This window comes from Oxyura jamaicensis, chromosome 1, assembly GCF_011077185.1.
Source record: "Oxyura jamaicensis isolate SHBP4307 breed ruddy duck chromosome 1, BPBGC_Ojam_1.0, whole genome shotgun sequence".
In the NCBI taxonomy this organism is placed as follows: Eukaryota; Metazoa; Chordata; class Aves; order Anseriformes; family Anatidae; genus Oxyura; species Oxyura jamaicensis.
In genome coordinates this window covers 8,304,174-8,319,296 of record NC_048893.1, presented here as the reverse complement: position 1 = coordinate 8,319,296, position 15,123 = coordinate 8,304,174, and the positions used below count along the sequence as shown (strand labels likewise).

The 15,123-nt window shown below is 35.5% G+C and overlaps 1 protein-coding gene across 1 annotated transcript in view; it reads right to left on the bottom strand.

The window, feature by feature from the left end:
• Positions 1–14,912, bottom strand: part of SEMA3A (semaphorin 3A) — a 331,696-nt gene extending 316,784 nt beyond the window's left edge. Inside the window, exon 1 of the mRNA XM_035335582.1 lies at positions 14,693–14,912. The gene's annotated coding sequence lies outside the window, so the exon portion shown is untranslated. The remainder of the gene's footprint in view (positions 1–14,692) is intronic.
• Between the last annotated feature and the right edge of the window lie 211 nt (positions 14,913–15,123).

The window sequence follows — 15,123 nt, the reverse complement described above, 5'->3', positions numbered from 1 at the left end:
GGAAGGAAGGAGGGAAGGAAGGAAGGAAGGAAGGAAGGAAGGAAGGAAGGAAGGAAGGAAGGAAGGAAGGAAGGAAGGAAGGAAGGAAGGAAGGAAGGAAGGAAGGAAGGAAAGAAGGAAGGAAGGAAGGAAGGAAGGAAGGAAGGAAGGAAGGAAGGAAGGAAGGAAGGAAGGAAAAATAGTTCATCATAATAAAATCATGAAAATTGAGATGAGAGTTAAAACGTGTATCTACACTATCAAATGCCTCTGACCCTCATTAAGTGATGGTCCAAGCTACATGTACATTGGGTTATGATTAGGGGATCCTTCCTTTCTCCCCTAATTAGCCTGAGTTGTGAGGATGTTGGGATGCACAACTTCACACAGAGCAGACTGTCCTCCAGAGGTCTTCAACCATTGGGGAGAAAATCAATTCCATTCCACCGGTCTGAAAGCAGAGGTTTCAGCAGTCAAAACAATAGCTTTAGCAGATAACCTTAGCGGCCAAAAGACTTCTGTGAGTTTCTCTGTCTCTGCATTTAGTTCATTTCAAATAGAATAGAATATTTCAATTGGAAGGGACCTTTACAGGCCATCTAGTCCAACTGCCTGATCATTTATGGGCTAAAAAAAACTAAAGCATATTACTGAGGACATTATCCAAATACCTCTGCAACACTGATGACCACTGACAAACTCTCTAGAAAGCCTGTTGCAGTTTAACAACCCTCAAATTAAAAATAAATAAATAATAATAATAATAAAGCCTTATATCCAAAAACCACTCCCAGACCTCCCCGGGCACACCTTTGTGCCATTTCCTCATGTCCTATCATTGGTTACCAGGATGAAGAGATGAGCATCTCTCTCTCCATTTCCCCTCTTCAAGAAGTTCTAGAGACCAACAAGGTCACCTCTCAGCCTTCTTTCCTCCAGACTAGACAACACAAATGCCCTCAATCTCTCCTGAAAGCCCTTTGACCAGCTTTGTTGCCCTCCTCTGGATGCTTTCAAGTACCTTAATATCCTCCTTGTACTGTGGAAAACTGTACAAAATATTCAAAGTGAAGCTGCATCAATTCTAAATACAGTGGGAGAATCCCTTCAATTGCCTGGCTGGCTATGCATCCCAAAATGCACTTTTTGGTTGCCAGGGCACACTGCTGGCTCATATGGAGCCTGCTGTCAACTATATATTTTTCTGCTGAGTTGCTCCCCAGCCACTATCTCCCAGTCTGTGCCAGATGTGTCCATCATTACTCCATCCCAGGTGCAGAACTCAGAATTTACCTTTGTTGAACGTCATGTCCAATGCTCCAATCTATCTAGATTCCTCTGCAAGGCATCTCATTCCTCCAAAGAGTCAACAACACCTCCCAGATTAGTGTCATGAGTAAATTTGCAAAGGATGCATCCTATTCCTGCATCCAGATCATCGATAACAGTGTTGAACAGGACTGGCCCTAGGACTGGGCCCTGGGAATACTGCTAGTGACTGGCTGCCAGCCAGATGTAGCCCCATTCACTACAACCCTTTGAGCCCTGCCATGCAGACAGTTCATCACCCAGAGTATTGTGAACCCATTTATCTCACATTTGGACAATTCATCTGGAAGTATAATGTGAGAGACATTATAAAATGGCCTTATTAAAATTCAGAAATATTATATCCACTGCTTTCCTTTCATCTGCCAAAGAGATGACCTTATCATTGAAGGAGATAAAATTACTAAGGCAGGACTTCTGATGAACTTTGATGATCCCATGTTGACTATGTCTGATAGTAGCCTTGTTCTTTAAAAGCTTTTCTATAGCCACCAAGATAATCTTCTCCATAACATTTCCAGGGACTGAAATTAGACCTACAGTTGTGCAGTTTTCTGGGTTTTCTCTCATGCAATTTTTGCAGATGGGTATAACACTGACTAGATTCTGTTGAGCAGGGACCTCCCCAGACTACTACAACCTTTGGTAAATTGTTGAGAGGCTTCTAGCTATAATATCTGCCAATTTCCTCAGTACTCCAGGTTTATGAGCATTGAGCTCTCTTACAATTTCCAATTTTGGTGACCACAGATGGAAAGTCATTGTGCCCACAGTCATGGTCTTCCATCTGTGATCCACCATTACTATTAAAAACTGGGAAAAAAGAGAAAAAAACAAACAAACAAAAAAAAAACATTAAATGCCTCCACTTTTTGCTCACCCTTCCATGTTAGGTGATCATCTTTTTCTTTTTCAAGTATCAGTCCAATGTTTTCCTTTTACCTCCTCTTGCATACTTGCATCCCCTTACAATACATACTTGCAAAACCCTTTTTTGTTTTCTGATACTAAACTGGCCAGTGTCAACTCAAGTTAAGCTATAGCTGTTCAGCCAGGCCGGTCTTCTGCCACACTTACTTGACTTGTAGCACAATGAGACTGCTTGTTCCTGGGCTTTTAAAATTGGACTGCCTTGCAGCCACCCATCCTATCTTTCATCTGAGGTTTGGATTCTAGTTGGACTGCCATCAGAGATGACAGATTCCTCAGAAGAAGACGGTATTTTTCCCACACAATAAAATACTCTGTCAAAAAGTTTCTGCCAACCTTTATGCAAATTCATCTTAAAAATCATCCAATGCTGATTAAGCTATCCAGACGTTATTAATGGTATTATTACAGCTTCTGGTATTATGGAAGGATTATGTTAGTGCTTTTTTAGGAAAACAGCATCTGCATAAAATATCTTCTTTGTGATCAACTAAGAAAAACTCTTATATTAAAAATGGCATACTACTATCTGCAGCACCTAGCCTTGTCTCTTTAAGGTCAATAAAATATAATCATCCCATTGCAAAAATACATAAAAATCAGAAATAAAATAGTCCAAAAAGGGAAAGGACTGATGGTAGATGCTCAAAAGTTTTATCTCTGTATAAATTACTTTTTAATGTATACTTGTTCACTTCCCCATGCCTTTCCACTCTTATAAATGAGCTGTCAAATTACATTATTGCAATTGAAGCATATAATATCCCTCCTTTTCTGTGAACACATTGTTCAAGGAGTGCCTGATGCCATTCCACCTGATCCAGAGCTTATGTTCAGAGCCTGATTCAAAATTCATTGAAGTCCTTAGGAAAACTTCTTTTATTGAATTTCAGGAAGGTTTTTGACCAAGTCTAAAATGGAATAACCCAGATGTTTGCTTCCAACAGCAAGTGCAAGTCTACATCTCCTGTGCATCTGCATGAAGGAATCTATGTCTCCTATGCACCTGCATACAGGATCCAACCACATAACAACACCATTGTGTATACCTTTCTATTAAACCAACCTTATATTTGTCTTAATGAATCTGATTTTATCACTTTTATCCTTATCTCTTTAGATTATTCTCTTACCTTGAGATACATTTTCAGCAAACTCAATAAATTCACTACATGTCAATCAATGGAGAATAGTACATCATATCTGACTCCAATGTATCACTGCTTCTCTTATGGACTGACCAATACAGCCTGTATCATTTGCCTGGATGTGGGAATGAAGTGCTGTTACATGACCCTCACTTGACACACTTACGTCAATTTAACTATTCATCATTAATGATTATGCATTTGGTTATGGTTGGCAATTATGTATTTGGCTTTCTCTAGAGTCCCTTCAAAATTATCATTTGTGAATTTAGTAAATGCCTACTCAAACTTACATACTCTTTGCTGATGCAACAAATCTGTTAAATGAGCTGCCTTTTGAAAATATCATGAAGATGTATATTTTGTATTAAATAAATCAATTGGAAGGGTATGTGGCTGGTAAATGATCTGTCTAAAATAAGATTCATAACACATTTCTATTTCAGCTGTACATACAAATTCATGTTTCTGAAAGACTGACATAATATAGAAACAAAACCAGCAGGGATATTAATAATTGTGTAATTACTAATTGCAAAATTATTTTTTTGTATTTACAACATGGGCTGCAGCCACACTTGAGATGACAATGATGAGAAAACAGAAAAGTGGTTCACAAAGTTGGCAATGCAAGCCATGAGGAAGATGTGAGCAAGTGACACTGATTCCAGCATTTTGCAGCAGTGAAGTGGTTAACTCCGCCATAATAATAATGTTCTTTTAATGCATCTTTCAGGGGTATAATTATAAATAGTATTACTAAAGTGCCAGCTGAGACTTATTATTCCTTGTACCATGTGCTATGCTACACAGACAATAATAGCTACTTCATGCTCTGTATCTACAAGATCTGGATACATATCATCTTCTTCATGTCTCTGTTTCCATTCATATGGGAAAGGCACATGTTAAATGAAGGGCTGTACTGCACTTTAACTGTTTCCAGGATCTGGAAATGGGGAGATCAAGGCTTCACTACAGAGCAGATTTACTCTGCTGCAGAATAGAAGAGATTTCCCCCTCTATTCTTCATATGTTGTACAGAGACTGAGAAAGCTGTTAGTTTTCCTTTTTCATTGTGGCAACCCTATGGTAAATCTCACTTTTCTAAAGCTTGTAGAGAAATGCTGTGAGATTAAACCCTAAATGTATTCATATGTAACATATATACAAATATATAAAGAAGAAGAGAAAGAGAAATAAAAGAAAACAAAAAAGGGGGGGAGGGGGAGAAAAAGAAATAATAATAATAAATAAATAAATAAACAACACACACACAAAAACAACCTCATCCAAGGATCAAGTTAGTCAGCCAACAAACCCAGCTGGGTTGCCTGATCTTCCACTGTGCAAATGCTCACAGTTCTACTGAAGGTAATAGCAACTCTTATTTGTGCCAGCTGGGGATGTAGCCCATGAGGCCATAAAGCAAACAGGGTAAAAAATCCCATCAAACTACACATAATACATATAATTTAGGCTACCTCCAAGGGCTCCTGAGCTAATAAAATCTGAATTGAGAGCAAGGACATAATTAGCTCTAGTTATGTCATATTTAGTTTTATCAATTATATGACTAATTGCCCTCTTTTCTATCTGTTTTCATTGTTTTCAGGCTTAAGTCACTTTTTGCTTGTATATTTGCTAGGGGTTTGATGGCATAGCTGTTCCCTGGAGTTAACCTTTGCAGGAAGGGAACATCTCTAGATTTACATCAGGGAAACTGAGAACAGAAAAATGGATTCATTGTTACAGACCTGCTCTTACATTCACTGTAGCCACTGGAAAATGAAATATTAGACTGCCACACTGTTTGAATTTTTACTTGTTTTTCTGTAGTCAGAAGTACATTTTACTTATTCTTCTATGCCTGTACGTATATATATATTATATTCTAAATGTACAACCACAATGAAATAGCAGCAACTTTTAAATATATCTGTGCAAAAAGCAGGAGAAGTCTTTTACATGTTAAGATTGTATTGCTTCCTTGAATTCACTATGTTCTCTCCTTTTTATTTTTTCCTTTTTCCTTTATAGCATACATAAGATCCATACTGTATTTGGAAAATTGCCCCACTGCTGTTTTACATTGCAGCACTTAAACAATAATGAATAAATTATTTATAAATTTATTCAGTGTCCTTGTTACTTAAAGTAGATTGCTAAATTGTCTGGTAGATTCATTTTCAATGTGAAATAAATAAGATCTTACTATATTTGATTTCACCTAATATATATCATGCAGAAGAAATATAATATCTACTCATGAAACTAGCTTGAAGATTGATATATTATGTTGCATTATGTATTATAGGCAAAATATTGTTAATTAAAGCAAAAGAGTAGGACCAAATGAAATATGAACTCACTGAGACCTGAAATTTTACATATACAGGGCCTGATTCTAATTTACTTGAGCTGATGAAGAATGTGAGTCACAGGAAAAACAATCAAGCCACACCTCTATAAAGAGTATAACTGATAGGATTACTGCCTTTATTGTCTTGAAATGAAGAGAAAGGCTGCAATCAAAACCAAGCAGAAATGTGGGTTACCAAAATCAAATTACTTCTGTGGTTTTTTGCCCTAGTGTAGCCACTATTGGATGTTGTTTCTACTTCTGTTGCCCACATATTCAGAAGATTTCAGAGAGTGAGCAGAGATGATAAATATGATTTATAACAGAGGGCTTTTGAATTTAGGTCTAGATTTATCATGTGCATCATTAACAACCTAATACAGGCATCTCAGGATTGGAGACTAGGTACCATAGTCTTTCTGTAGTTACTCATGGTTTTTCAGTAGAAAGAAAAATTTATGTCCTGAGGGCAATAATATCAACCTATAAAGAAATCTTCCAATGGAGCTTCTTCATAATACTGAGATAGTATAGAGGACTTTATCTACTCAGAAATTAATCTGGGACAAGATTTTTTTTCTTGTTGCTTTTTTAAGTAAGGATAAAAACAAGAGAGAAGAGCTCTAAAACTTGTGGACAACAACACAACAGAAATGAATGGTTGGAATTGGAGACATAAAAGTTAAAAACAGTATTTTAGAAACAGTAATTAACTACTGATTAAAAAATAAATAAATAAAAATGTCGCAAGTAAGTGTTTTAGTTCTACTGTGACTTTTGGATCTGAAGCACGAACTCAGACTGAACTGAATCCTACATGCTGCAAGTTTGACTAAACTACTATATAATCACAAGTCACCAAGTTCTTTTCTATCCCTCCAAGTAATTAGAAATCTACCTGTTTTGCTCTTCTTTTCAGCCAGAAGGCCATGCTGGAAATACATGGGATCTCGATATATAAATTAATTGAAACTGGTCGCAAATTCTCTTCTTACATTTTTGCTATTTGTGCTATCTGAATACTAAACCCCGTGTGTATGTAATAGATGGTAAAATAGTGCAGAATTTCAAATACAGACAGCAGGTATATGACCATAATAATTACTATGCTCTTATGGTTTAACTAGGTTTCTCACTTTTGTCCAGTCTGTTTATGCTGTTCTGGGTACTGTACTTAGTTTGGAGAGTAAGCAGCTTTTTATAGATAAATGTTCCCAGAGCATGGTACAAAGGTGGCTTGGTGAATTGAAACCACCCACCTGGTGGCTTTTTGCTCCAGAGTGTTTCCTGGGAACAGTTCTCAGAGTACTGCTGTTGATTGGTATCAACCATGCTAAGGCTAATGTAGACCTTGCTCAGAAAGCAGTGCCTCTACTCAGCCATATACTTTCCACATTCACCCACTGGGGAAACTATAAATGCTAGACCTTTACTTTCCAATACAAGGCATTTTCATGAAGTTGTAGCATCATTAAAAACAAACAAACAAACATTTTTCTAAAATTAATCACAACACTAAAACTATATTGACACTAAAACAAATATTAACAATGTTCTCCACCCTTCTATGTAAAGTTCCGATACCTGACTGTGTAAAGAGAACAACAGAAAAACAGTCATTTTCTGAAATATATTAATACTGATTTCCCAGCTTCTTCTACAATTCCAGTTAATTAAAGGTAAATTAAATCCAACCATGTCACCCAATTACATCCAGATTGCCCATTTTATTACACGTGTCTAGGTTGACAGAATAAAGAATTGTCTTCAATAGAAGAAAAGCAAACAATTGTCTATTTAAACTGCTGGGAAAACATTTTAGTTCTTAACACTTGATGAGCACTTAACAGATGAGGACAAAATTACCTTAAAGAATCAAACCTTCTGTTTTTCAATTGACTTCAGTAACTTGAAGCTTTTTAATTAAGTACACCAGAGCAGTTTATTGCTTAGGCTGGTTCTCTGTACCTTTGAGTCTTCTAAAGTATAAGCCCTTTTATGTGGTAATAACATTCTGTATGGGTTTTCAAACAGCATAAAAGTACTGGTTTGGCCTGTTTATGTGTAGCTCTCTACATCTGCTAAATAATTGCTTTTTTCTTAAATTAAATATTAGAACACTAGAGCATGTACTTTCTATGTATAGACACTGTGGATAGTGTATAATAAAATTATTCATGCTGCAATAATTAAAGCTGTGTCAGCATTTTCATTACAACATCCATTTTTCAAGTGTTTATAATTCAACCATAAAAAATTGTCTTGGACTCTTTCCACTGTATCTGAAGGCCAAAGAATATATCCATAAAGAAGTTTACAAGTTTTGAATACTTGTTTTGCAGGTGTAGGACTTAAAATCTACTTTGATTTACAAATGAAATTTGACAAGTAGCCACTGGCATTTTAAAACCCAAACAAATTCAAAACACTTGTGATTATCAGGTTCATAAAACTTTCCTTTCTGTGAGATTGTATTAATTGCTATAAATGGGTATTTTCATCCCTCATCAAATTTGTGATTGTTCATGAAAATACTGGGAAATGTTAGCAATAAGTAAATTTGTACCCTACAAGATTTTAAAATTAATAATGTCAAATGTGAGTAACATATTCTTGTATGAATGCAACTATATATATTTATTTAACTCTGTGAAGGTATTAAATCAAAACCCTCTGCTAAATTCAAGAGCTATGGAAGTCACTATGAGTTTTGGCAGGTTTTCCTCTCTGGAAACAGCAGTTATCTGTTTTTTTTCAGAGATCCAATACAGCATGGGCATCAGCTGCATATATTTTCCCACAATGCCCTTTTAATGTATCTTAACCCTAGCATGAAGGGAGCTATCATAGTGACAAAAGAGATGTTTCCTTGTCATGTCATTAAATCTTTCTTCTCAGTCTGCTAAAATGGCTGCCAAGCAAGGTCACTTGGATGGAGTTTCTAGATGGACTGAGAAAAAATAACTAATATTGAAAAATAACAAACAAAGCTTTCTTTGGTATATTTTTGCCGTTTTGCACATACACTCTTCAGCTTGTGGAAATTTAGCCTGTGAAGACATGGAAGCACCGATCCATGGATCATCAAACTTTTCTGGCATATAGCAACTCTGTGAATGTGTAAGCAGACTTGACAGAGCTGTTCTGTGCAGTGCTGGCCATCTGCACAACCCTTCCAAATCTCTGTGTTATCAAAGGGAAGTGGCACATCATCCCTATTAAATTGTTTTTGTTGTTGTTTTCCTGCTAATAAGGCTGGGGGACTGATTAGCTCTCCAGTATTATAAACTTTGCCTCTCCTCTTCTCTCCTTTCCTCTCCTCGTTTTAAATTAACACTATGACATCCCTTCACTTTTCAGCCATTTAACCATTGAGAGATCTGCCAGGGATGTGTCTTTTTGTCTTGATGACTGAGGCAAACAGAAATGGACTGTGTCTGAAGATCAAACGGCTCTGCAAACCATTGTCCTCGTGTCCTTTTTGCCCCCTTTCCATATATTATTTGGCTTGGAGAGTCATAGGGCTTCACGTGGCATGTCTGTAGTCTTAAAACCTTACTATTATATATCATCTTGATACATGTATTGTGAAGGCTGTGTTTCAACTGCTTGAGTGGCCTTTTTAAAGCATAATGACCAGTCTTATGAAATGTATGCTTCACAATGGGATAGAACAGGCCAGGCTAGAATGATTTTTTAGAAAAATGTTGGAAGACACTGCATAGGACAGAGGCGGTATTGTTGATGTTATACTTGTCTGTATCTTTTCTGTACCTGTAAAGATCCCTTTGCTTTCTTCAAAATCTTGACTAGAATGGTAGATATGTTAGCCACCTCACCAAGTCAATGACAAGTCTTATTTTGGAACAAGAATATATTTGGGGTTACAAATAAAATAATTCTTTAGACATTTTTCAAAACATGATTTAGGAAAGAAAGGTTTCATTCACTTTTCCACAGAATTAAAAAGAAAATCTAAGTTTGTGCGGATACACATAGCATGTAGTTAAAAACCAATATTAATAAAGCTGTGTCACATATCAGTACTCCAGATGGTGGGGTCTATTTCTGTTGTGAGAAAACCTACTCAGAAGAAAAAAGCTTCCAGTAGAAATCACATTACTTTTTACCACGCATGTTTCTTTCATTTTCTCAAATGTAAATTTTTAGGGTAACACTAATGTTATTACACAGGTATGACACACATCTGTGATATGCACCATGTGAATTTGCTGTGCTGTTTCAAAGACTGGTTTACATTTATGGAGCTTTTAAAGTCCAGCCCAACCTTCTGGAAATTTAACAAACACATTTTTGACCTCAACCCTTCATGTGCACAGTATTGTTGGCCAATTTGTCCCAATTTTACAGGTTTTTAATTTCAAAGTTGTCAGAGCAACAAACTCGTAGCTAGTGTTACTTTAAAACAGTTCAACATACAAATGGCAAGCTAAATTCAATCCTGCTGTTAATTCCAAGGAAGTAAATGAGATAACACCTTCTGAGTTAAATTTAATAGAGTAAACACAAAATAAGATTTTGGGAAAACAAACAAAGAAGCACAAAACAATCTTATTTCTTAGTCTGGTTGAAACTTTCTCTCACTCCTAAATCTAAAGGAAAAAAATAGTTATAAACAATCTATTCTTATTCATTATTTCCTTACCACTGTTTTTTGATGTTTTACACCAGAACATAAGCTACTGAATCAAACTCTGTGCATGGGATTTGTGTATATCATGGGGTTCATATATCTTTAAAGAATAGCAGTAAAAAAAAAAAAAAAAAAAAAAAAAAAAGAAAAAAAAAAAGCTTTTTCCATTCATAATTTCAAGTAAATTCACATTTTTTTTTTTTTTTTTTTTCAGAATAAGGACAGAGGCATGTTGCTCTTAAAATGTACTTAGTGTTTCCCTTGTTGTTTAATAGCATTTGCAGTCCAATGCTTCATAGGAAGAAGATGGTAATATTCAGCTTGGCTATAGAAAAGTATAATTTTTTATTTCTTCCTGTAGTTTTCCTTTCATTATTCCTGAATATTTGTATCTACTGCCATCAGCATCCATGTTCCTCACTCACATGGAAGACCAATCTACTTGTAAGTATGAGAAAATCCACTTGTTAAACTGGTAATTGAATATTAAAATGATATATCAGAATGACAGCATGATTTCAGACAAGCACTTTATGTGAACTTCCACAGGTCCGTATATTAAGAATAAAATTATCAACAGCCAACAACTCCTTACTGTGATGCCCCTGAATTTAATAAACCACAATAACAGCTTTATGGTATTTTAATTATTTCATTTTGATTCAGAGCAGCAAGACACAGGATATAATCATTTTCTGAATCTTAAAACAAACAAACAAATGAAACAACAATAACAACAACAACAAACAAGACTTGTTTTCAACTGAACTCAAAAGACAAGTTTTCAACTTGAGGTAATTTAGTTTTAATAGACACAGCCGTCTGGTAACAAGAAATCTCTTATTTTATCCAGATTAGTCCATCTTACTTAATATTAACATTATTTTAAAAGCACGTGCTAAACATTCACTGCCAAAACCTGATTATCACTGGACATGAGTTTTCTAGACCAAAGGCTTAGGCTCCATGGAAGTGCCTAAAATGCCCTCGAGTAACAGCTCATATATCAAATCTACATTGATACTTTCTTTACATACGAAGAATGAAAAACAAATTATGTTCAAATTACTTCTACCTAAACTCACATAAATAAACAAGACTTATTAAAGTAAAATCCAAAATTCTGTGTACACCAGTATACTGCTGTAAATAATTGGTGTGATTTTAATGTAAACAGCATTAACAATACTTAATAGACTTTTAATATGTTGGCCTTGGCAGAACAAAGATATGAACTAGCTTGAAAGTGGTGCTTTGTATGAATAGTAATAATACAGATGAAGAGAAACTTTCTTTAGTGATTTCTTATGGAAAATATTTTGGATTTGTGGAATTTACATGATTTGAGGTTTTCCTGTAACCCTAGCTAATATCCTGGTAATCTTTTGATGCTCATCAGTAACACGTTGTTATGCCTATAAGCACTATGTCTACATCTTTTTCAGTTTAAGACTCATTAAAACTTTAGCAGCCATGAGTAATAGTATCAAAGAAGATAATACAGGATTCATTGTGTCATACAATACCTATAGATTCCACTACACAAGCAAAAGGGAGTAAAATTAAAGTCTTCTGTAGAAATGTTGGTTATAGAAAGAAAAAACACTTATTTAATGGTCAAAAGACCATATTAACAAACTATTTTAAAAATGATTCCATTAGAATGACTCTTCCTTGATGTCACATGAGTTGTTGATGAAATCAGGCTCTTATTTTAGGCACTGAAGAAAACACCAACAAAAAAGGTCTTAACAGATTTAAAGCACCATTTCAACGTGAGGAGAATGGATAGATCACAATATTTCTTGTTATTGTAAGTGTGTATATGCTTATGTGTATACCAGAAAGATGGTGAAAGAGAGAAAAGTAGATTAAGTGGTTAAACTGCACACACTTAAAATTCATAGTAATAATAAACAAAATATGAAAGGTTTAAAAGTTATTGTATTACAAAATATAATTAAACCAGTATTTTTTTATCTTATATGGAAAAACAACAAAATCTGCATTTCAAAAAATAATAATAGGTATTCAATACATACAATCACACAAATTGGCCAACAAACAGGGATAAATTTTGTTCAGTTTATTTACGTAAATAGAAACTTATCAGTCAATATTATCTTCATTCTTTTTTACTGCTATCCCTAAGTGCCTTACAGAGCAATGAGTCCTACTGAAAGGAAAAGATAAAGTACCAATCAAAAACTGTTAGATTGGGGGTGGGGGTGGGGGGAGGAGGAGGAGTAATTTGTTTTTATATTAATACTGTCAGAGTACTTGATGTGAGTATGAAAGAGAGAATGTGCCCCATAACTACCAATCTCACCTATACTTCTATCAATCTCACCTTAGTACATTAATAGGTAGTATCTTAAATTCATAGTCATCGTGCAATTTCTAAGACCACTATTGATCTACTCTAACTACACAGGGATGGTTGCAAAGTTGTTTTCAAGATATATAGTTTATGCAGATGACATAAGATAAGCAGGAATTTATTGTAAATTCACACTTTAACTTTGCAGCTGTGAAAGAGCACTGCTGATTATGGCTTTTAAATTACAAAAGCCATTTTCCACTGGTTTAAATTTAAGAGATTAAAAATATCTATTGCTATTTATTAATTGTGCTATTTCTTTGCAATCCAGCTCTTTGAAAATGTCTTTCTATTAATCACAGTCTGACCTCATCATTAAGGGGCAGTTGTTAGAGTCAGAGAATAACTGCACAACTCTAGTGGATGAACTGAACTGCTACAGTGTTCATGCACTAAGGGAGACTCAGTGAAATTAGATTCTCTCCCTGTAGGGGGTAGGCATTGACCGCTGTCTGATGGCAGCAAATAGATGTCTAAATATTTCTTCTGAGATAGTTGTTTTACCTTCTTATACTTCCAACTTCATCCTTTTAAAATTGCCACATTCAAATGATTACTGTCAACAGATTGGATATATATATATATATATTTCCTAACAGTCAGGCTAATGGCTATTATGCACAAAGGATAACTGCAGCAGCCTAAAGCCATGGCTAATTAAAAGGACCATATATACTTGTCTGTCCAAGAGCAAAGAAAATAACTCTTCTGCAGAAGGGAAGACTATTGAAAGCATTTTATAGGCATAACTATGCAGACTCATTTGTTCCACTTCCAGTGTTGACAACAGCCACCAACCTGGGTAATAGTTCAGAATAAATTAAGCCTAAAGTGAGAAGTGTCATCTCACTGGATCCTCTAGAAAATAAATTCAAACATACTTCTGGTATGCATTCTTACACTGTGTCATCATCTACTTGAGATGCCAACAGATCCTTTTTATACTGCATGTGTTTATTTCTCAGACAGAACATTTTGTATATGCAATGGACACATTCTTTTACATTGGCTGGCATTCCACCTGAAAGTTCATCACGAAAAGCTTGTTAATGTACTTCAGCATATATGCTACAGTGGTAAACATGCTCCCAATAGCAAAGTAAAACTCCGGTAGGAGGTTCGAAGAATATGTGTGTGCTAAGATCAAATCTTGACTTCAAGTTCAAGCACAGTTTAACTGCAAATCCAAAGTTGTAAATGCAAAGTAAAGGCAACTTTAAGGCTGCTTTAAACCAAGCATGAAAGACTGAGGAGTCAAAGTTGAGATTCTATACATCTGTTTCTAATATGCCTCTTCTTGCATTTTAGACAAGCTTTGTTTCAAGCTTTACTATCACTGTAGTTGATATATTTTGTTAATTTATAGTTTGGTGTCATTCTCTTTACATTTCAGTCAATGGTTTGGTAAACAAAATAATGCATCTTTCTTTTGCAGACTAAATTACTTTAATTTTTAAAAATACCTAAGATTTATAATTCTTCCTTCCTCTATTTCTTCCTCTCTCCCCTCCACAGAAAAGAGTAGGTTTACAGTATTTTAGTTTCTTCATTTAGGGATTTTTGGTTTTGCATTTCATCATGAAAATGATTCAACTCTGATTCTGCTCTGTAATCGGATATGTACACAGTAACATACATCAATAGAGAAATGGACATATGTGTTACTGATATCATTATATATCTAAGTTTCAGATAAGAAAGCAGCTTCAGAGCTATACTGTTTGAGTATTCAGGCTGAAGTGGCAGGACCAGGTCACAGTGTAAAATAAAACAGGAGGAAATACACAAGGGATCTGCATGCAAACATTATTCTGGTTCATTTCTGCGCCAGCCTTCAGAGGATTCTCTCAAAAGTAAACACAGCTAATTAATTCCCAAGTAAACCAAGTAAAGGCAAATTTTCCACTTACTGTGTGCTGTGCTTTGTCCGTGCACTGAAGAGAAGAAAGAGTTCTGCAGCGTTCACCTAGATCCAGGTTGGTTTCTAAATTAGTCATACATGTAAGCAGGAGGAAGCTCATTGACTTTGTAACTGTGCAAAGAACAACCCATCTCACTGCTGTGAGACAACCCTTCAGGACACTGTGTGGAACTTCAGCACAAGAGCACAGCATCTATTATGCTTGAGGCTCTACCATTTCACCTACACCTGGGTGGATCTATCAGGCTTCATCTCTGTTAGGGCGGTTTGGCTATGTGGTTTAAAGAAAAAAATAAAAAATAAAAGGAGAGAGTGGGAGAGAGGGAAAGAGAGAGAAAGAAAAAAGGGCTTGCCGTTGTCACACTTGTTTCCTATTAAAGAGCCTTACGGTGGATTGAGTAATTGTGTATGAAGGTAGTC